This window comes from Geospiza fortis, unplaced genomic scaffold (genome assembly GCF_000277835.1).
Source record: "Geospiza fortis unplaced genomic scaffold, GeoFor_1.0 scaffold40, whole genome shotgun sequence".
In the NCBI taxonomy this organism is placed as follows: Eukaryota; Metazoa; Chordata; class Aves; order Passeriformes; family Thraupidae; genus Geospiza; species Geospiza fortis.
In genome coordinates this window covers 4,249,735-4,271,417 of record NW_005054297.1, presented here as the reverse complement: position 1 = coordinate 4,271,417, position 21,683 = coordinate 4,249,735, and the positions used below count along the sequence as shown (strand labels likewise).

General features: G+C 38.3%; 1 long non-coding RNA gene across 1 annotated transcript in view; it reads left to right on the top strand.

Annotated features, from left to right (window-relative positions):
- The window catches only part of LOC102035037, a 53,877-nt gene extending 35,283 nt beyond the window's left edge, over positions 1-18,594 (top strand). Inside the window, exons 4-5 of the long non-coding RNA XR_265216.2 lie at positions 16,330-16,428; positions 18,524-18,594. This is a non-coding gene — a long non-coding RNA (uncharacterized LOC102035037). The remainder of the gene's footprint in view (positions 1-16,329; positions 16,429-18,523) is intronic.
- Positions 18,595-21,683: the final 3,089 nt, after the last annotated feature.

Sequence of the window (21,683 nt, the reverse complement as noted above, 5' to 3'; positions counted from 1 at the left end):
ATCCCTGCTCTTATTTTTCCTGTTGAAATTTTAGCCAGTTTCTTAAAAAAAAACCAAACCAAAACAAAACACAAAACAAAACAAAACACAAAGTATAAACAAATCTAACAGGCTAAATAAACATAATTCAACAAATGTTTCATCAAACAGGTATACAGGGAAAACATCCTACAGTTTATTTTTTGCCACCACTTGTAAACTCATATTGTGTCTGTCTTTTGCTGTGCTGCATTGGGCAAGTTGTGTTCCTGATCAGTATTTTTTAAAATCTGAAGAGGAACTGTGGATATAATTGAGAAGCTACCCTAATAAATAAAGTCCTAATAAATACAAATGAATCAAATTGAAACACTCTTGCTATTTCTTATAAATGGGAAACAATCAACTTTTTTTAACAAATCTTTCTGTGCCAAATGAGATTACAAGTCATTGCAAAAGGATACAGACTAAGGTTTAAGCTACATCATCTTATAATTTATTTGGGATGGACATGGGGATTTTGGTGATTCTTATTTAGAAATGGTTTACATTAACACACCACTGTTGGAGGTGTAAGTATTTAAATTTATTCACTATATAAGATTTTACTTGAAGTCAAAGTAAGAGAACTCAATATAGTGATGCTAATTTTTATGTATGTCTAAGGTTTCTGCTTAGATTCAGTTATACATTCTAGCATTTACCTTGGAGTTTTTATGTAATTCTGTTTGATCTGAGAAGTTAAGATCATTCCACTTAGTGGAAGATGCTAGAAATTCAACAATAATAATTACTATTTTAAAATTAGGCCATTTATGTAAGTAGTAGGTTGCAGAGCTGGCAATAAATGCTAGGCAGCCATTTTTGTAAAGTGGTATAAAGATTATCCCCAAATCACTTTATTTCCCTTCTCTGGTGCTTCTACCTGCCGAGATCATAAAAAGCAAATTTACACATGTGAAGAACATAGAATTCTACCCTGGAGAACAAAAGAGGTAAATTCATAAAACTCACTAGTCAATGCCAAAATCCAAATACAGACAACTAAACTGTCGCAACAAAAATATCTAATTAACATGTAACTCCTTCCCTGTATGTATGTGCTAATATGATAAAGGACTCTACCATGAAAAAGAAATGAAACAGATGAAATTTCCATGAGTCTATTGTCATAGGCAATCCAATTTAGAAAGAGAGAGGAAGGTATTTGACCTGACATTAATAACATTCATTTACCAGTAGCTGATGGGAAAAAAAAACCAAAGTAAAACCATCTATGACCTCAAGACATGCAGAAATGACTGAAGGTAAGGGTTTGTATTTGTGTGCATGTGTGTGGGCAGTTTGTTCAGGGAGAGGGGGTTAATTATAAAGGAACACAGTCAAAAAGTGAGTGCAGCTGCCAAGGCCACATACATGCCTATACCAAAGATAGCCACAAAAGAATACTTAACTTGCAAATAATGAAAAAATGCTGGAATTCCTTGTACATATTAGAAACATCCACTCATGGAATCATTTAGGCTGGAGATGAGGTCTGAGATCATTGAGGCCTACCGTTAAATCAGCACTGTCAAGTGCACCACTAACCTGTGTCCCTGAGCTCCATATGTGCACATCTTTTAAATATCCCAGGGACAGTGACTCTCCAGCTTCCCCAGGCAGCCTGTTCCAATGCTTGATAACCCTTTCAGTGATGAAAATTTTCATAATATCTGATTTAAACCTCCCCTGGTGCAACCTAGACCATTTCACCCTGTCTTATTGCTTGTTACCTGGGAGAAGAGACCCTCACTTCACTACCTCTTTTCAGGCAGTTGTTGAGAGTGATAAGGTCCCCCATGAGCCTCTTTTTCTCCAGGCTAAACAACCCCAGCTCTGTTGCTCCTCAAAAGCCTTGTGCTCCCGATTCTTTATCAGGATCACTGCCCTTCTTTGAACATAGTCTATAATCTAGATGATAAATATAGTTTTATAGAATGTAAGATTGTACACAAATAACATAAAATGAGAAAATATTGGGGAGGGAGGCAATTAAAGACAAAATATAAGGTCCTTTTTACTCTAAGAGGGAAACTCTTTCTAGTATGGCCAGGGCTACACAGACTAAAAGAAAAGGTCATCGGGGACAGACTGGGGTGTATATAAGTTTGTTAGAGATGTTCAACTAAAACCTTGAGGAGGGACATTGATATGACATCTCCCATGACCAAGGGCTGTTTGGATGTGCTCACAGGAGGAACCTTTCCTCTGGTGTGGAAGGAACTGCCAAGGAAATATCATGAGGAACTGCTTCAGCCTAGGACAGAATGAAGCTACACTCTGGGGGGCTTTGGAAGGAAAATAGTAATTTTTTTTTCTGAGGTACCTCAGAAATATTTCATAACCTCAAAACAAAAGGAAGGCATTCCTAAAATAGAAAATAATTTGGACACCTCACATTAAGTCTGGAATAAATTTTTGTTTACATAGTTTAACAGAGGAAAACCTTTAATGTTATTTGAAATACTTAGAAGTTTGAATGATTTTTCATCAAGAATTCTGCATTTTTTTCCATAGTAGCTAGTGTGGGTCTATGTTTTGGATTTGTGCTGAAAACAATGTTGATTACAAAGGGATGTTTTAGCAATTGCTGAGTAGGGCAAGGCTATTTCTGCTCCCCTCTCCACCCCACCAGTGAGAAGGCTGGGGATGCACAAGAAGTGTGAGGGGACAAATCTGGGACAGCTGACCCCAGCTGGCCTAAGGGATATTCCATATCCTGTGGCATCATGCTCAGCACATACAGCTGGAGGAAGAAGCAGGAAGAGTGGAATGTTTGGAGGGGTGGCATTTGTCTGCCCAAGACACCATCATGTGAGGTGGATCCCTGCTCTCCTGGAGATGGCTGAACATCTGCTTGTCTATAGGGTGTGGTAAGTGAATTCCTTGTTTAGTTGGTGTGTGGCTTTTGCTTTACCTGTTAAATTGTCTTTACCTCAGCCTGTGAGTTTTCTTGCTGGTGCTCCTTCAATTCTCTCCCCCTTCCCACTGAGGGCAGTGAGTGAGAGGCTGTGTGGGGCTTAGTTGCTGACTGGGATTAAACCACAACAACATTATGATGAAAACTGTTTTTTAAATTATGCGCTTTACATTTTTTCTAAATGAGAAGACAGGTTTAGCATAGGGGGAAATGACAAAGATCTAAAGCAGTCTATATAAAAACCAACCCAAAGCAAATGGCAACAAAACCTTCTGCTCTGCAGCTAGGCTACTGAAATATAAAGCAAATATCCAAAACTATAACTTTGGTTTGGGGGGGGTTAGTGACCTTCATACATGAAAATGCTTGAAATGGGTCCAGTGTTTTATCACAAGCTACTTAGCACCAGAATAATCCATCCCTAGTCAGGTTCAGCACTGATATCCAGGGCTCTTTCCATTCATTTTATGATCTTGTTGGGGGTCTGTCAAAGAAACAAAACTCCCAGCTGAGAGGGTGAAAAGCTGATGCAGGAAGCAATGAAATGTGATAACAGCTGAGGCCAGACAGAACTATTGGGGTGCATATTTTCCATTACTCCAGAAAAGTAGACATGTGTCTACTTTTTTGGAGTAATGGAAAGTATGCACCCCAATAGTAGGAAAAGGATGAGTATCAATAACCTCCCTGCCAATACTGTATTTGCAGATCTTGGGTTAGATGACTAAGCATGTTTCCTCTTTTTATTAACAGTTTTGAAAGTTAAAGACTTCCTTGCCTTTATTTGATTGATAAGAGTTATACAATTCAAAACTGGGGCAAGACAGTGTTTTAAAATAATATTCCAGAGTAATGAAATGGGACAGTTTCATAGCCTGCACTTTAACAGGAAAGCTTCTACACACACTCATACACATACAAAATCATTGCACATGCAGACACAATTAGTTTGTAACTATGATTTACTCTATCTTTCTTTTTTCTGCACGTTGCCCAAACCAAAGACATCCTTGCCTCTTTCAGAAATGGAACTCAGGTTTTATATTCTTGCATGTTCCAAAACTGGAACATGCATTTTGCTTCTGTGCACAGGGCCCATTGAAATAATCATGATTCCTGAGGTCAACACCACCATCAGGCCCTGGGCTGACCCATTTGGTCTCTCTTTTTTCTCTGGATATTTTTCTGTATCGTTGTATCTCTCCTTTCTCTGGATATTTTTCTGGATCACTGGCAATAGAACAAAACTGTCCCTCTTGCTCTCAATGCCATGTGCAAAAAGTCAGATACACTAAATATTTTGGGTCTTGGAGCAGGAGCACCCTGTCTCTGGACTGGAGCCAGGAAGAGTATCTCTGAAGTGGGACATAGGACAAGAGTAGCTCCTTCACAAAGTACGTTCCTCTTCTATATTGTTTTTGCTGCCTTGCTTTTTGTTCCTGGACCATTTTGCTCTGCAACCTACAGCTGCTTGACAGAGGTTCTATACAGAAAGCAGGTTGCAGGACTTTGCCATTGCTTTCTGAAACTATACAAAAGCCAAGCAAAATATTAATGAATTGTATTGTTGGCACATATGGTATTCATCTCATTGTCTGACACATTTCCACAGATGTTGGAAAATAGACATAAAATAAAATTAGCCTGGTTCTGATTATTAATCTGACGTTACACCTTCAGATACTGATAAACCATGAGAGTGCAAAAGTGCCTTGTGTGTGAAAAAGCACTCGGTACATAAAAATTAGGTATAATCTAGATTTTTTGTGATGTACAATGCTGCAGAAGCAGAGAACCCCCAAGAGTTATTGTTTTTCTGGCAAATGCCATAGTGACATGGCTTCAGATCACTTGTTTGGGCCCTAAAATGCCATGGCATCACTGGTGACACTCCCAGCTTCCCACTGCCCTTGTGCAAGGCTCCCATGGCATGTACAGCTGCACACATCCAGGTTTATCACCGCCTGCAATGCACATGCATTCCCTCTCAGCCCCAGCTGTAATATTTACACAACAGATTGGATTAGAATATTTGCAGGGAGCCTGTTATGAATACCTCTTCAGATAATTTTTGTGGAGAAACTTTTGTTTGCTGATTAGCTAGATAATAGCCTTCAGTTCAGTATTTTGGGGTGAGGTTATCCAGAGACTGAAAAGGTGGTGGAGATTGCATACACCTCCATGAGATGCTTACAGAGTGGAATATTCCCTCTGCACTCTGAAGTGCCAAAGCAGAAGCCAGCTCCAGGGCAGGAGCTGTGTAACTGTGCTGGCACAGTGCTGAGCTCGAGACAAAAGGTCCTGCTAAAGATGTTGTAAGGTAATGAATGCAGACCTTATCCTTTTAGATTTAAAACATAACTTTTTAAATAATACAAGCCAAAGAAGAAAGTGAAAATGATAGACTTGCCCTTCAGCCGTGTTGTAAATTTTATACATGACTGAACTTGGAGTGCTACTTGCAATTCCTCCTGTTTCTTGGCAGTTGTTTCTTGACTCTTAAAGGTCTGCTCCTAGTCTCAAATCTCAGATTTAATTGTTTGTAATTATAATTAGAATGTAAGATCCTCATCTTCCTGTGTGTTCATGAAGCCAGGAACACCTCTGATCACAGAAAACTCCTACAAAAAGATAATTATGTTTTTAAGGAAATGGATAAAGGAAAAAACCTACTCCCAGGATGAAACCTTGTGCAGTCTTGAGTAAATGATAAATTGGGAGTTAATACCAGGGGAAATAATGTCAGATTTTAACAAGACTGGTGAAGCACAAGGAATTTAATACAGGAAGGCTACATGTAAAAATACCAAAAACACCAACAAAACCTAAAATCCTATGTTTGACACAAGTGTCCTGGTTTGTTGCCTGAAATTCACCCATGTGCAGAGGCACCTGTCCAAAGCCTCTACATGATCTCTTATTTCCAAAGTTTATGCAACATCCAAGCAGTGCCCAGCCTTTATGAATGTCTCTGTGAGAAAACTATGGAGCTTTGCAATTGCCTTTAGGGGCAGCAGAACTGTGACATTTTAAAAACACATATTACTTTTTCCCCTGCAAAATCTCTCTATAAAACGTAGCAACTGATTCAAATCATCTTCTTTTTTCTGTCCTCTCACAGGTCGTGCAGGGGAACCATACTGAGAATCATGTTTTTAGCACACAGAACACAGAAAATGAAAATATACTTAGGGTGCTTTCAGGGAATTTTTTTAGTCATCAGGCAGCTTTAGGTTATTTGATCAGCTACACCTGGATGTTGTCTTGATGCAAAAACTTAAACAAATATTTCTGTCAGCAGAGAAGATGCCTCCAGTAACAAAAGGCAATTTGATGCATTCTTTTCCTCTATGTTCCCATTTTTTGTGTCAAATCCATACAGTCAGAAGATCTGGATATCCTTTCTTCACATTTTGAGCTAACTGCAGAGTGTAAAATAATGCCATGCCAAGATTATTTGTATTGAAGATAAGGTATGATGAAAGCTGGGTCTGTGGAAAGATTTCTTAGGAAATGGCACTCTGCAAACTTTAACAGATCTCTAGAACATCCTGTGTCAAACACAGTGTGCTGAGATTGTCCCCCCTCCCAAAATGTGGCTACTGTTAACTGTCTGAGTGGTAATTCAGTGTCTTTTCTTTCCTTTCATCAGCTGAATGTCAGGATGATGTCTATATTTCATGTACATAAAGTGAATGGGGAAATTTTCTCTGTGGATACCTTTTCTGCTTTTTAATAAATTCTTCCTTTTGCCTGAAGAGAATTAGAAGCTGGCTTTTGACCTCCATTAATTTTTTTAATTTAATAGTTCTCTGCATGCATTAAAAAATATTATTAACCATACTTTGCACTGCAACATTTCCATTTCCTCTTCCTCTGATGCTTTCTCATTTGCTGCAGCAGGTGCCCTGTTAAGAACAGATTAGGAGAAGCAAAGGGAATAAATAGAGGAAGTTTGGGCCCATATCCCATGTCTTCCCCAAATACTGAGTGTTAGCACGTCTTTGTCTACCAGGCTGCTTTATAACTGACTGCTTCTCAAAGCAAAGCTATAATTATGAACTCAGGGTTGTTTGACAGCTTTCTAAAGGCAAATAGCACCATTTAAAATACTGCAAGTTAAAAGTGATCAGAAGTGTTTTCTGACTGTGGTATCGTGGATAGCTATTGCATGTGCAGATGTTCAGGCAGGCTGTGCTCACTTCAATCACCTTGGTTTCTGCAGGGATGCTTCTAGCGCCAGGTAAAGTCCCTTTAAGTGGCATCCTCAAAATCCTGCCTTTAACACCACAATTCTTGCAGCAGATCTTCCAATTTATCTCCTAATGAGCAATTCAGCTCCAAAGGTGGAAGACACTCTAAGCTTTGAGCATATCCCGAAGTCAAGCTGTATGAATGGCAGCACAAGACACCCAACCTGGAGCCTCCCTGCGGGTTTTGTCAAACAGGCAGCTCATCAAGTCCGGCAGCAGTCTGTTCTGGGGTGCAGAGGCAGGGGTCTGTTCAGGGGGTACAAGGCAGTGGTCTGTTCTGGGGTGCAGAGGCAGGGGTCTGTTCAGGGGGTACAAGGCAGTGGTCTGTTCTGGGGTGCAGAGGCAGGGGTCTGTTCAGGGGGTACAAGGCAGTGGTCTGTTCTGGGGTGCAGAGGCAGGGGTCTGTTCAGGGGGTACAAGGCAGTGGTCTGTTCTGGGGTACCGAGGCAGGGGTCTGTTCAGGGGGTACAAGGCAGTGGTGGGGTTTGCCCGCTGCCCGCGGCCGGCACGAACAACGGGGCCCTCTAGCGGCGGCGGGCGCGCACTGCAGCCCGGCCCGTGCAGCGCCGGCCGCGGGGCGGAGAGCGCTCCCAACGCCCCGGGGCGAGCGAGCGCTCAAAGCGAGCGCCTTCGTTCTGATGATGGCTACAAAAGATACGAGAAAAAAAAAAACGTCAACACTCCTACTTTTCACTCCCTTTGTGCTTCTCAAAGCACAGTGTCTATTTTGCCCCTGCCTCCTTGTCAATGCCTGCTCTTTTCTCTAGAGGCTCTATGAGTATTGTACAATGCCAAGTACAGCTATTGGTATTTCACAAAGAACCTGGAATAATAAGTAAAAAGAGTATGCCCCTAGCCATGAAAAAAGACAATTGCTGCTTCTGGTACAATTTACATCAATGATTTTAATCTCTCTCTCTTTTTTTTCTTTCTTTTCTTTTTAATATATATATATAAAATTTATATATATATACACTATATATTTTATATATTTTATATATAGTATATATATTACATATTATATATAAAATATATAAGATATTTATTTTATACATATTATATATTTTATCTATATATTTTATCTATATTCTATATATTATTTAGGTATTATTTAAAATATTATTAATATATTATATACACAAATTATTTAATATTTTATATAATGTATAAATAATAAATTATTTATAGATAATAAATACATAATAATATATTATTATATAGAATAAATAACATATATTATGCCTATATATATATATATTAAAAACACCCCATATTTTTCGTGTCTGTTCTCAGTGTTCTGGGCCCCTTAGAAGGAGACTATGGGCTGAAAATCCCTATTTACATTTTACCACGTGGATTGTTTGGATTCAGACAGTTAATGACTGGGAAATAATTGAAAAGTATTTAATGGAATTCAGCAACAATAAAGGATAATTTTGCATGAAAGTTTTTATAAAGGTTATTGTCTGAGGAAATAGGTTCAGGGTACTTTTCCATAGAAGAAATGGGAAATACAGAAATTAATAGAATAAAGTAAGGAAGGGAAAATCATGCACAGAATGAATACACCCCTTGCCTTTTTTTTCGAAAAGCTCTTTCATTCTGTTCCTTCCTGGAACTCCTCCTCTTTTTATTTGTCACCACTGTCTTTGCCCTTATCCTTCAGTATTTGAACACATGCTTTTCGTTCTGTGTTCTTGCAACAATTTCCTTTGCATTAGGGAAATCTAGAGACAGCAACATCACTCGCTAAAAAGCTAAAAAAAAGAGATAACTTTGCTCACACCAGACAAACTTGCATCAAAACAGGTAGTACACAGATGCTTCTCCAAAATAAAAGCCTTGTTTTAGCTAACCAGTAAAATAGCCCCTAGGTTTTCACATCAGTTTTGTTGGCTGGTTCAAGAACATATCTTGATCAGACACTTAGGGGTTTTTGGTCCTATTGTGGCTCCTTAAGGCTAACATTTTTCAAAGATTATGAGACATGATGGGAAAAGGCAGTGAATCTACTCTTATGACAAAACTTATGTGCAACAAATTATCCCCTAAGAGCTGGTACTAAAGCCAGCTTAGTGTTCCAGAAAACACAAAATAAAGGCATTCAATGCTCATTAAAGTGTCTGCTTCAGCCCTGTAACATGCAGTTTGTGAACAAAATTTTATTTCTTCTCCACTGAACTTAGAGAAGGACACAGGGAAACTGGAGGCATCTGAAGCATGTAGAATGCCTAATTTTTATAGACCCAAAATGTATACTCAAAATGATCTGTTAATAATGCATTTACTCCCAAATGCATCCAGTAGATTCATGTTTCTGGAGCAGCTCTTCAGGAGCATGTCATTGCTTGTTCTATACACAGGGGCCTTCTGAAGGAGGAAAAACTGGAAGCATGCAATACTAAAGCCAGTTATTTGTCAAATTAGCCTAGAAAACTTTGGGGTTGTAAGACAATGAATATGAAGTAAAAATAATGAGAATTCCCAAGTGACATGAATATAGAAATGGATGTGGTTTGACAAACAGATGAGTTTTATGAATTTATGCCATCTTAACAGGGGAATGGCATAAATTTAGTGATCTAAAAGGTCTGGTTCAACCCAGACTTCAGTGATCCATTTTGCTGTGTCTATCCCAAATGTTTGAGAACACACAAACACACACACACACACACACACACACACACAAATGTGAAAGTGTCTTCTAAGAAGAGGGATGTTACAAAAAATTTAAAATCTGAATGTATGTTTATGTATTAGTCCACTTAACCATTTATATTTCCCCATTTGATTTTGTCCTTAAGTTTTGTTTATGCCAGAGAATATACACATGAATGGTCTGTGATTTTCCCATTGACACCAAGGTCATTATGGTCTCCACTGAAATGACTGTCACATACTATTTTTCTACAAATCTCATCATGATAAACTGTAATGATGCTTTTTAAGATGTCATGGTATGACATGTTAACAAGTATCTTGGCAAAGCTAAATGGCAGTGTCGTTGGCAGGCTACTTCATAGCAGCAGCCCTGTACTGTCAGAGGATCCTTTCCTCCCTTTCCTCCCTTTCCTCCCTTTCCTCCCTTTCCACTGGAAGTTCACCAGCCTCAGTGTCCTGCCAGCTCAGCCAGGCCCAGATCATAGTAGTGAGATCAATCTCTCTTCCTTCCTTCCTTCCTTCCTTCCTTCCTTCCTTCCTTCCTTCCTTCTCCCTTTCCTTCCTTCCTTCCTTCCTTCCTTCCTTCCTTCCTTCCTTCCTTCCTTCCTTCCTTCCTTCCTTCCTTCCTTCCTTCCTTCCTTCCTTCCTTCCCTTATCTCATTTCTTCTTACTACAGATACTTCCATATATATAACTTTTGTTCTTGCAGTAGCACCCTCCAACCCAGAGCATAAATACTCACACAGAATTTTAGTGCAGTGACTTCCCAGTACAGGTGCAGCTCTCTGATAGGGAACCCTTTCAATGAAGATCCGTAAGTCTGAGACAAACTGTATTATTTGGAAGAAAAATAGAAATAAATAGAAAAAGAGCAGGTTTTAAAATATGTTTGTCATACACTGGTTACATTATGGATTCCAGCCAGATGATTCATTGTCTCAATTTTTCTTCTGTAATTCCCATAACTGCACCAAATATCTGAAAACCACTTCATTCTGGTTTTATACACATAAAAGGGATTGTCTCTCTAAGGAATCCTTTTTGTTTCAAGAAATCACACTAAAGCTTAATATTAGTAGTTACTGAAACACTTCTGAGTCCAGTTAAATCACAGAGCAAAAGAATTCAATGTCTTATCTATAAGAGATAGCTCTGAACTGAAGCGACTGCAGATATACTCTACAGCTGTTGAGAAAAGATCCAACATCAGCCCAAGATCAAATTAAAGATAACATCATATCTGTATCAGGAAATAAAAGAAATACAAATCCTTGAAGGGCAGGTGTAAATTGGATAGGCCCAAATCCTGTAAGACTAAGAGAATGCAAAAGATTCAAAGTCAAGAGCCAAAATTTAGGGTTTGTATACCAGAAAAGTATCATATTATATATCATAACCACATGTGGGACAACATTAAGATTTGACTTCAGTGTTCAAAGAGCTGATATAGTTAAAAAACAAGAACAAGAAGAAATTCAAGTGTAACACTAAATCAAACTTACAATTGTAGGAATGTAAAAGTTATGGGTAGGGCAAATACTATTGTGAATCTTGTATGTGAAAATGAAACTAGGAAATCCATCTTTTGTGGACAAATCAAAGCCAATGCTAGACATCACACATATCATCACAGGTATACATGTAAATTTTAGTCCTATATGTCTACAATAGTGTTGTTTGTGTGTTTAGAAGCAGCAAATTCATCTATAAATTAGAAGAGTAAACTAGAGAAGACAGTAAGATAGAAGCCTGAAAGTCAGAATAAAAATAGATCAGTTTTCTTATCCGCTAATAGATAGAAATCCTGGAAGGGTCGAAGAAAGGCAAGGGTCCTGCTGTGAGCATGAGGCAGGCTCCATAGATATCTGATGAAGGTAAATGTTAGTATACTAATGAACCGTTTGTGCCTGAAGGACTGATTTTGGAAAAGTTGAAGCTGTTTATTATATTAAGCAGAACTCTATAAAGCCTGTAGGGATTCTGCTGACAGCAAACAGAGGATCTCAGCATCTTTATTCCATTCATGTCTTCATAAATCCACTGTTGAGACTAAAACAAATTACATACCCTGAAAAGAATTTAGGAGCTTTTTTTTGCAACTGGATGGGAGGATCAGTGATACCTGTCTGTTGTTTTGTTTAACCTGTTCATGACAATTTACAGTGCTGGCAGCTGCAACACACTAACTTTATGAAATCTGGGTTCATAAAAGTTTTCACTTATCTAGAACATTTCATTTATTAAAACAATTTATTTTAGAAAATTTCTAAACTATTCAACTCAGGTCTAATTGATCTTGGATTCTAAACAAGCCATCAGTATGCTGGAAGTCCTTCCCCACTTGGTACCATACCAATAGAATAATTTTTCTATTTTTCTAGACACTAGTAATAGAAATGTTGAGTGATGTTGGACTGACAGCAAATCCTATAGGAAGTGTAACACTGATATGGCAATAAACAATTGACATTTCCTAAAAAATACCCATCTTATCTAGATCCTGTGAGTACCCTTATCCCCGGAAATAAGTAGAAGGACCACCTAAGAAGATGAAAAACTGTGGTCAGTCCTCGTGGTATGTCCAATAAGTAGCTTTTCTATTACACCCAATAGGAGACTACTTATTTTACCTGGTTTGCCTTCGAATACTAATATCATTAATGAATTTTATCTCCTTACACTGTAGAATCATAGAATTGTTTAGGCTGGAAAAGACCTCTAAGATCATCTAGTCAAACCCTTAACCCAGCACTGCCAAGTCCACTGCCACATCACATCCCTAAGTAGTGCTACACCTACACATCTTTTAAATAACTCTAGGGATAGTCACTCTACCACTTCCCTGTGCAGCCTCTTCCAGGGCTTGAGAGCACCTTTGGTGAAGAAGTTTTTCCTAATACCCAATCTAAACTTCCCATGGTGCAATTTGAGGCCATTTCCTCTTGTCCTATTGCTTTCTGCTTGTGAGTGTTACTTATAATGTGTATTTCAGTTTGTTTCCACGCTTTTCTCATTTTTGGCTCAAAATTTCTGCTGCACTTCTATAGTTATGCTTACTTTCTAAGTAAATTCCCCTACTGTATATTTGATTTGAAAGCTCACATTCAAATTTATATTCCAGTCAAATTTATGTTCCAGTGCCCTTGCTAGCTTCCCTCTGTGCTTGTGCTGTAATATTATGTCTGAAGCATCTGCTGGCTCTCCTTGAGCTTCATTCTCTGCATCACTAGTACCACACTAGAGTATTTTTTGAAATCTATTGGTTTTACTTGTGCTATCCCATCCCAACCATTTTAAACTCTATCATAGAAAAGCATTCCGTGCTAATGCTTACCTCCGTTCTCTGTTGACTGAAGCATTTTCAGGAAGTCCATCCCTCCCATTTTTTTATATTTTACCATGTAGAAAATTGTCTCACAAATGCCCTCATGGACTTGCTGGACAGCTTGTGTTCTGACATACCACTTTTGCAATAGGTTCTTTGGTAGTTGAATGGTCTTTTATTTGCATGTTATGGTATAATAAAAATGAGCCTCTTTTTGGGGGGCCTGTATGAGAAACAGCAATCCCAGTGCCTTGGTAGCATATTGTGGTGGATTGATCTTGGCTGGACACTGGGTGCCCACTAAGCCATTCCATCAGGGTGGGGCAGGAGCTCCATCCACCTCATGGGCGGAGATAAAGGCAGTTTAATACAACAAAAGCTAAGTCTGTGTGCAGAAGCAAAACAAAGCAAAGAATTTATTCTCTGCTTCTCATCAGCAAGCCTTGTTTGAATATTTCCTGGATATTCAGTACATTTAATGGTGGTTCTGGAAGACAAATGTTATAATAATGAAAGCCCCTCTTCCTCCTCCCTTCTCTTAGATTTTCTGTATGAGCAGACACCATATGTCATGGAATATCCCTTTGGTCCCTGTGGATCAGCTGTCCTGGCTATGCCCCCTCCCAAGATCTTGCCCCCACTCAGCCTTCTGGTGAGGAGGAAATGTTGGAGAGACAGCACTGATGCTGTGGGAGCACTGCTCAGGGGCATCCAGAACACTGGAGTGTTACCAACACCTTTCTAGATACCAATGCACGGCATAGAGACATGAGGGCTGCTGTGGAGAAAATTAACTCCATCTCAGACAGAACTAGTACACATATACAGACATTCACATGGAAAAGAAAGGAAAATTATTTCTGATTGATGTCATAGAGAAAATCAGACCATATTTGCCTTTTATAAAACCTACAGTCTAATAGTATCCACATCCAATTTGGCTTGAATCTGAATTTTGTGTCTTGAAAATGATCCGTGCATATTCTATGTTCTTGGATAGTGATTAAGCTTGCAAGCAAAAACATTCTAAATTCTCTTTTTGACATTTATTAAGAGCCAAGGATATTACTGAAGTCCTGACATACATGATCCTTCAGTCCTTAAACTGCTAAAAATCACTCTAATAAGATTCATGACTTACACCAGCATTGTAATTGTTGGTGCTAATTTTCCTCAGACCTGCTATTGACAAAGTATATGGACCAAATTAACCTCTGCAATCACTTAGATTCCTTCACTCTGTTTCTGTGAAAGTGGATATGAACCATCCTGTAATGTATCTCATAAATGGGCATTTGTCAGAAAGACTTTGCAATTTAAGCACTGGCTGACAGTTTTAGACTTAGAAAAATTGGAGTAGATCCATGGATTCAGTTTAAGTTTTTAAAGTAACAGTAATTGAGGCTCATAATTGTAGTACTGAGTATACAGAGAAAAATAGAAGCATATGTACATACAAACAGAACAGTTGTTCTTGAATCTTAGATCTGCTAAAGCAGTTACCTTGAACAAAAGTTAACAGCTCTAGCTAGCAAGGCATTTTACAACCTCTTTGTCCTTCACTTAGTCCTGACTAGAGACTGGGAGAAGCCACCAGCTGATGTTATAGCTTGGTGGAAGAAAATATTAGGTAGAATAAATAGCAGAAAACCTTCTCTGATTTTGTCTCAGTACAGAGTATATCCATACAAACAAAACATTGGTTTTTTTTTGTTGTTTTTTTGGTTGATTGATTAATTTTTAAGTTTTTTTCCCAAAGCAAAAGTAATACCAGGAAGGATTCCAAGGCATTTCCTAAAAGGAAAATATATTTTTAAAATCATACAGACTTCTTCCTAAATTATCTTTAAGAAAACCTATCATCCAAAAGGAGGAAGTTGCTGTATATAGGCGCTTAAATTATTTTTAATTCTTTCCTGAACAGATGTATGCTTAGGTGACACATTCACAAGTAGCAGAATTTATGGCACTCCTCCAGTACCTCTGTTGACCTGGCTAACCCATCATTATACACTGTTCAGTTATTTCACAATATTATTTTTTCCCCTCAGAGGTTCTACTCTACCAATAATAACAAGTTTACAGGGTTTGATTTCTTTAGATAAGGGTTATATGGCATTCTGTGGTTAGATTTCACCTAAATTCATTAAGAAATAATTTTAAAATGAAAACAGGACAAATACTAGGCAGAATCTTTGTGTGGAGCTAGCAGCAACGGGCTACTTAACCCTCACTTTGATAACTGCTTCTCCTGCAGCTGTACTTCAGTCTGCCTTTAAACTGTTAATGCAAGAATGCATACATTCACTTTTGGTGACAGTATGAGAAATGGAATATATAAACCTGCTTTCAGCAGAGAATTTGCCATAAGGTTCTTAAGACTTCATTGGCTATTTTGTAAGTTCTAGTAGTTTGTGAACAGAAAAATCCTTTCAAAGCCATTTTCCTGACTCCAAACCAATTGTTTAATGCCAAATGTAGTTCTAATCAACCTAATTTTTTACCCCCTTTTTCATACCTGAAATCTAAAGAAAATGAGGACAACAGTAGAAAGAATTCATTATATACATATTAGTGCTCTGAAGTCAGGAAACAGGATTAATCATACCCAAAATAACCAGAAGAAAGTGTGTTTATAATCCCTGTACATTCTCATTAGCCACTTGAAACCAGTCTCTGGAAATCTCTAATTGGGGAAGAAATTCTATACAAAATCTTTGCCCCTGAATTGACTGAATCAGGGCTCTAGGGGAAAAGCAACATGATTAGCTTTGGCAGTTGGACTCAGCTGAAGGCCTGACTAAGAAAACAGATTCCCTTAAAGAATATTGCTGCTCTTGGCCTAACTCAGAGCACACCTCTTACTGTGCTATGGATGTCCCTACAGAAATTATGAATCTCATCCAGTGTGATTTTGAGTCCAAGGACAAGGGCTCAGAGGCTGATTTTTCCTTTCCGTTCCTATGAGGGTTACAATAACCACAGTTACTTATTAACAACTTTCTCCTTATTTTAGCATAGACTTCAGATATCTAAATCCTGAGGGGGGTTTTCCTAGTTTTTAAGAAGAAACCTTTCCCTGTTTTTCTCCCTCTAATATGCTTATTCTCATGGTTGGTTCTCTTGTAGTAACCTCTTAATCTGACCAGACTGTAACCAGGAAATTTAAGATGTGAAAACTGCACAGAATGAATTTGACTACACAGATAGAATTGGAAACTCTATCTCCATTCTCCAGCAACTCTCTGGTAAGTTCTGTAGGTTCTGTGCTCAGTCGAAAAACCTGGGATGGCAGCTGAATGTCACTGACCACACCTTTTGTGATGGCTGTTTTGGTCTGACAGAAAATGGAAAAGCTACTGAAATTCTCGAAATGGAGCCAACCAAAGTCCAGGGAGTGCAGCACCAAGCTGGTCCTCCTGTTCTATTCTGCTGTTCTGTTCTACCTTCACAGTGATGGTAAAACACATAAGAAGCTGTGGAGGAAGAACTGGAGAGGAGATCTAGGACTGTAGAGGACAAAACTGAGTGAGTCCACCACAAGTTATCAGTGCAAATGCTCCATATGGATTAATAATGGTGAAGTGGGATGGTTTTAAAGAATCCTGCTGGGATGAAAAAGCTGTGTAGAGAGGGTAAAGTCAGGGTAAGGACAAAAATTGAAAAAAACACCATCTCTGAAGATGGTTGAGTAAAAGCAGAGCTGGGACACAGGGCCAACTTAGAAAGTTTGTGCGTAAAAGTGATGCCTGAAAAAGAAAAAAAGCAAACTAAAGGCGCACCAAAGGAACAGAGAATACTTCCATTAGCTCTCTTATAATGTGAAAATAGGAATAGCTATATATTCTGGCCAGGCAAATGTATGCAAATGTATGTAAATGTCATGCAGATTGTATCTTCAGCTTTTTTGATGCCCAATGTAGTCAGGTTTATAATATAGTTATCCAGAGGAATCAGTGAATTCTTGCTGGCGAGGCAGAAGCGTTTGGGTATGGATGGAGATCAAGTAGTTTTTCTTCCAATTCTACTTTAATGACTGAAGCAGAGTGGATAACTCTCTGAATTAGGCCATGTGCTAACTGGAAATCATCTGTAAAAAGGATCAGAGAAGCCATGTATCTATGCATTGAAATAAAGGGATATATGTTTTCTACTAGGAATTCCAAACTATGAGACAGTTGCTATAAATCTCACTTTAATTTTTGTGATTCATTTAAGGAGTCACCAGGGATTTGGGGAAAATCTATCCAGAGCTGAATATCTGTATCTTGTAAAATTAGCTAATATATATATTACATTCATTTATATTAATTTTTTTTACAAGCTGATAGTATATACTGGGCAGTGCAAACCACCATTCTGTACTCTATACTGGATTTATATTTAATTATTTTATATTTCTGTTTAAGTATTATTACCTAAGTTTTCACATTGCATATGGCTTTTTGGTGAGTCCTGAAAAGACAACTGAATGCCAGCATCTGCCCTTCAACAGACAAAGAGGCTCAAAGACAGGAGAGGGAAGAAGATAACAGTGGCTACTGTTTGTGGAACATTCCCAAGCATTTTTTGCAAATACTTGCTCAAATGAATGAGCTGTAATTAACTATTCACATCCTTTTTGTGTTTGCTTTCCACAAATATTCCAGCATATTGGTTTATTGGCATGAATGATCAATGCAGTGATGACTTTGCATTTGTAATTATTATTATTTTTACTAGCAGGCAGATTCTGAGAGATATCCTCAACCAATTAGGAAAAAACCACATGACTGATACATCCAATAGCAAAAGTCCCTTCTGAATTTCTAATATCAGATACTTTGATTAAACTGCCATCCAATAACCTGCATATGAAAAATATTTATAGAAATTATTTAACAAAAAAAATCAGATAATTGCATGTGAAAATTAGAAATAGAAAATGAAGGAAAAGGCCCCTCATCACAAATGAATTATTATGTACCCAGTTCTGTTGCTGATATATGACTTTGTCTAGTATTTCAGCTACATAACCACGTTTTATAGAAACCTGAACTGCCCAGCAACTGGGTGACTCAAGGTAATTCAGTGACTGTATTTCACCACTACATCCAGAAAGTAAAGCGCAATCAACAATTAAGTTCAGCCCCGATGGTATCAGGGAAGTCTGAGTTAAGCTGTAACATACCATTTCACCTTGACTGAATCTGCATCATCTTATCTTTATCTAACGGGGCCCCACCAACTGACAGAAAAAGTTAAGATGCTGGACTGGGAAGCAGTGGTTTCATGTGTGAAACAAGCTTTGCATTGGTGAATTTATAATAACAGAAAACATTCAGTTGTCTGTTCTACTTACAGAGTAATGTCTCAGAGAGAAGGAAACGCAGTGCCCCATTTTGGAGGACATGTTTTCCTAGCTAACAGCAGCAGGAGCAGCTCCCTGTACTAGTCCCCTTTTAGACTACTCAATACCACACATCAAGGGAGTTTCAGCTAAATTCTGTAAGTGTTGGTTTTTTTAAGTTTTATTTTACCCCTCTCATTATCAAATCTGTAGCTGTCTCAGGAACTTTTGTCATGTCTACCTTCTCTTCATTATGGAACAGCAGTATTCTCCCAATTGTTAAGGTTGTACCTAGCTTTTAAATATTTGCCCTTCTTTAACTTTGGCTTAGAAATTGGTTTGGCCTTAAAATTTCCATACTTTGAAGGAAAAGAAGGATAATTAATTTTCTTCAAACACTGTATAATCAAACTATTTTTAATTTAGAGGTCAATTAAAAGTTACCCTGATTGAAAATTTACTTATTTAATATTTTGCTACCTCTAACTCAAAGGCTGCTTATTATAACCTCTTAAAACTTTTCCTGCACTTAGATTCTTTTGATAACTCTCATGCTTCTTAATTAAACATAAACCCCCCCAAACTGCAATTTTGAGAGTGTAGTATATTTTCCCTGCAGATTACCTTTGGCCATATTCTTGTGCCTTTATTTCAGCAGATACTTTTGATTTCTGTTGGATTCAGTAGGAAAAAAGTATTGGTTCATTGGTTCATTCTGCAAGAACAAATATATTTCTTGAGAAGAAATACTAAGGTATTTCCACCATATGTGCAACTAGAACAAAATGATAAATTGTACAATTTTTTAATGGTTATTTGAAAAAGGAAGTGTAGTGGGTTGACCTTCACTGAATGCCACATGCCCCCCAAGCCTTATCCCCTACTCCTTCCCTCTAGTAAAGCAGGTGACCCTTGACATGCTGGAGAAATTATGCATCTTTCTCCAGTGATATCAGAAGGCTAATTAATTAATTAATTATGCTATATTATTCTATACTATATTACACTACATCTAAACTGAATCTGCACAAGCACTCAACTCAACTGAACAGAATCTTGTGACTGTCTGCTGACCAACAGTCATGCACTTGGCCCCGATAGGCCAAGGAAACAAAACACCATCACTCTGGGTAAACAATCTCCAGTTTGCATTCTACTTTGGCACAACACAGGCACAGCAAATGAGATAAGAATTGTTTTTTCTTTCTCTGAGGTTCCTCGCTGCGATTCCCAGAAAATATCCTTGGGAAGTTGTGCCTTGCTTTTCTCTGTGAAGAGAAATGTGGCCACACTTCCCAGCTGGACAGGGAAGAGAAAATAAGATGGAAAATGACTCATAGGTTGAGATAAGGCAATTTCCTAAAGCAAAAGCAAAAGTTGAGTGCACACAAGCAGAGAGAAAAAAACCAACATTTTGTCTCCTTCCCATCAGCAAGTGATGTCGAGACATTTCCTGGGAAGCAGGACTTCAGCGCATGCAGTTGCTGCTCCAGAAGGCAAATATTGTAAATAATGAATGTCCCCCTTTCCTGCTCCCTGCCTTAGCTTTCACATAAGAGCTGATGACATACGCTGTGGATGTCCCTTTTGTTGATTGGGGTCACCTGGCCTGGTTGTGTCCCCTCCCAGGATCTTGCCCAGCACTAACCTCTTGATGGGGGGAATGCTGACAGACAGCACTGATGCTGTGCCTGCTCAGTGGTACCCAAAACACTGGTGTGTTATCAACACCTTTCCATCTGGCAGTGAAAAGCACAGCATTGTGAAGGCTACTATGGGAAAATAAGCTCCATCTCAGCCAGACCCAGTACAGAGAGCCAGGCAGATCCTGTAAAAATCAGTAAGGATTTTATTTATCACGAGGTTCTCTGCATTCGTATATCAACTGATGTCAGTAATGTGCTCCTGGAATGAACCTTTTGATCATTACCATTCACCAAACCTACCTGGGTCCTGTTCTGTCAGGAGTCCTGGCTGGAATTAGTCCTAAGGAAGGACACCTGAAAAATGCAATGTGAATGCCAGGTACTCAGTGCCTGCTGCTGCTTCTCACAGGTCTGCTCTAGTTGCATCACTCTACTTGTTTTCCTTGACGTAGCTAGAAGAATACAGAACTCTGTGGAAGGTGGAAGCGGCTGCCACAAGACCAGCAGCACATGCAGCATTTGGAGAACACAGGGATGAACTTCACCCAAGGGCCCAAGTTAGCAGTCAGAAAAAGCAGGCAATTAACAAGCAAAGTTAAAAAGCATATTAAAAGAATGTATTACTGATGGGATGGAGAAGGAATATTTTAACTAAATCAGAAACAAATTAAATCCTTCAAATGGCACAGATCCAGAACTTGACCAGGACTGCAAAATTGTCAATCACTATGCAGGAAAAACAGAAGTATTCATCATTAGCATGATGTATTCATCTCTTAAAGTGATTAATTAAGTACTTTCTATTCTATTAGCAACTGGGAAGGATGTGAAACAAAAACCATTAAGCATTTTAGAATCTACTGTGCCCAACAACTTGCACCCGGTGGTATTAAAGAATTGGTTTTGGAGCTCTCTGAATATTAATGTTGATTTTGAATAAATCTTTATTTCTGAGGAAAATGTTCCACTGGACTAGTAAAGAGTGTTGCTGTTTTTAAAAGAGTGAAATGAGATGACATGAGGAGCTAAAGGCTACTTAGTCTAATATTAGCTTCTCTTAAAACCATGGAAGGTCTTGTATGGGACACAATCAGTAATAAAGTTCAGATTTTACCATAAATAATGCCAGTTACTGTGGTTTTATGGAAAATAGATCTTTTCAAGAAAATGTGCTAACATTTTTTCATAAGATCAGCTAAGTCTGGGTGATAAATTGTTGACATAATATACTTAGATTTCTGTGATTAATTTCACCACATTTGTTATATTACAAATTTTAAATATAGCACTGTATAGACTCAGTACAGATCAGTGTAAGAAACTAATGAAATAGGTTAAAAATCTCCTACTGCATAAAGCACAGTTAGGAATTACAAGTGGGATCCAATATAAAATGAAGGCATTTGTAACTATTGCATAGAACTTTAGAAATCATCTGGAATTAATCTTATATGATTCTTTGTATTCTCCAGGACTCTAGGATGATTATGAGGGAGGTGCTCAGAGAAACTTGAGGGTAGGGATGTCT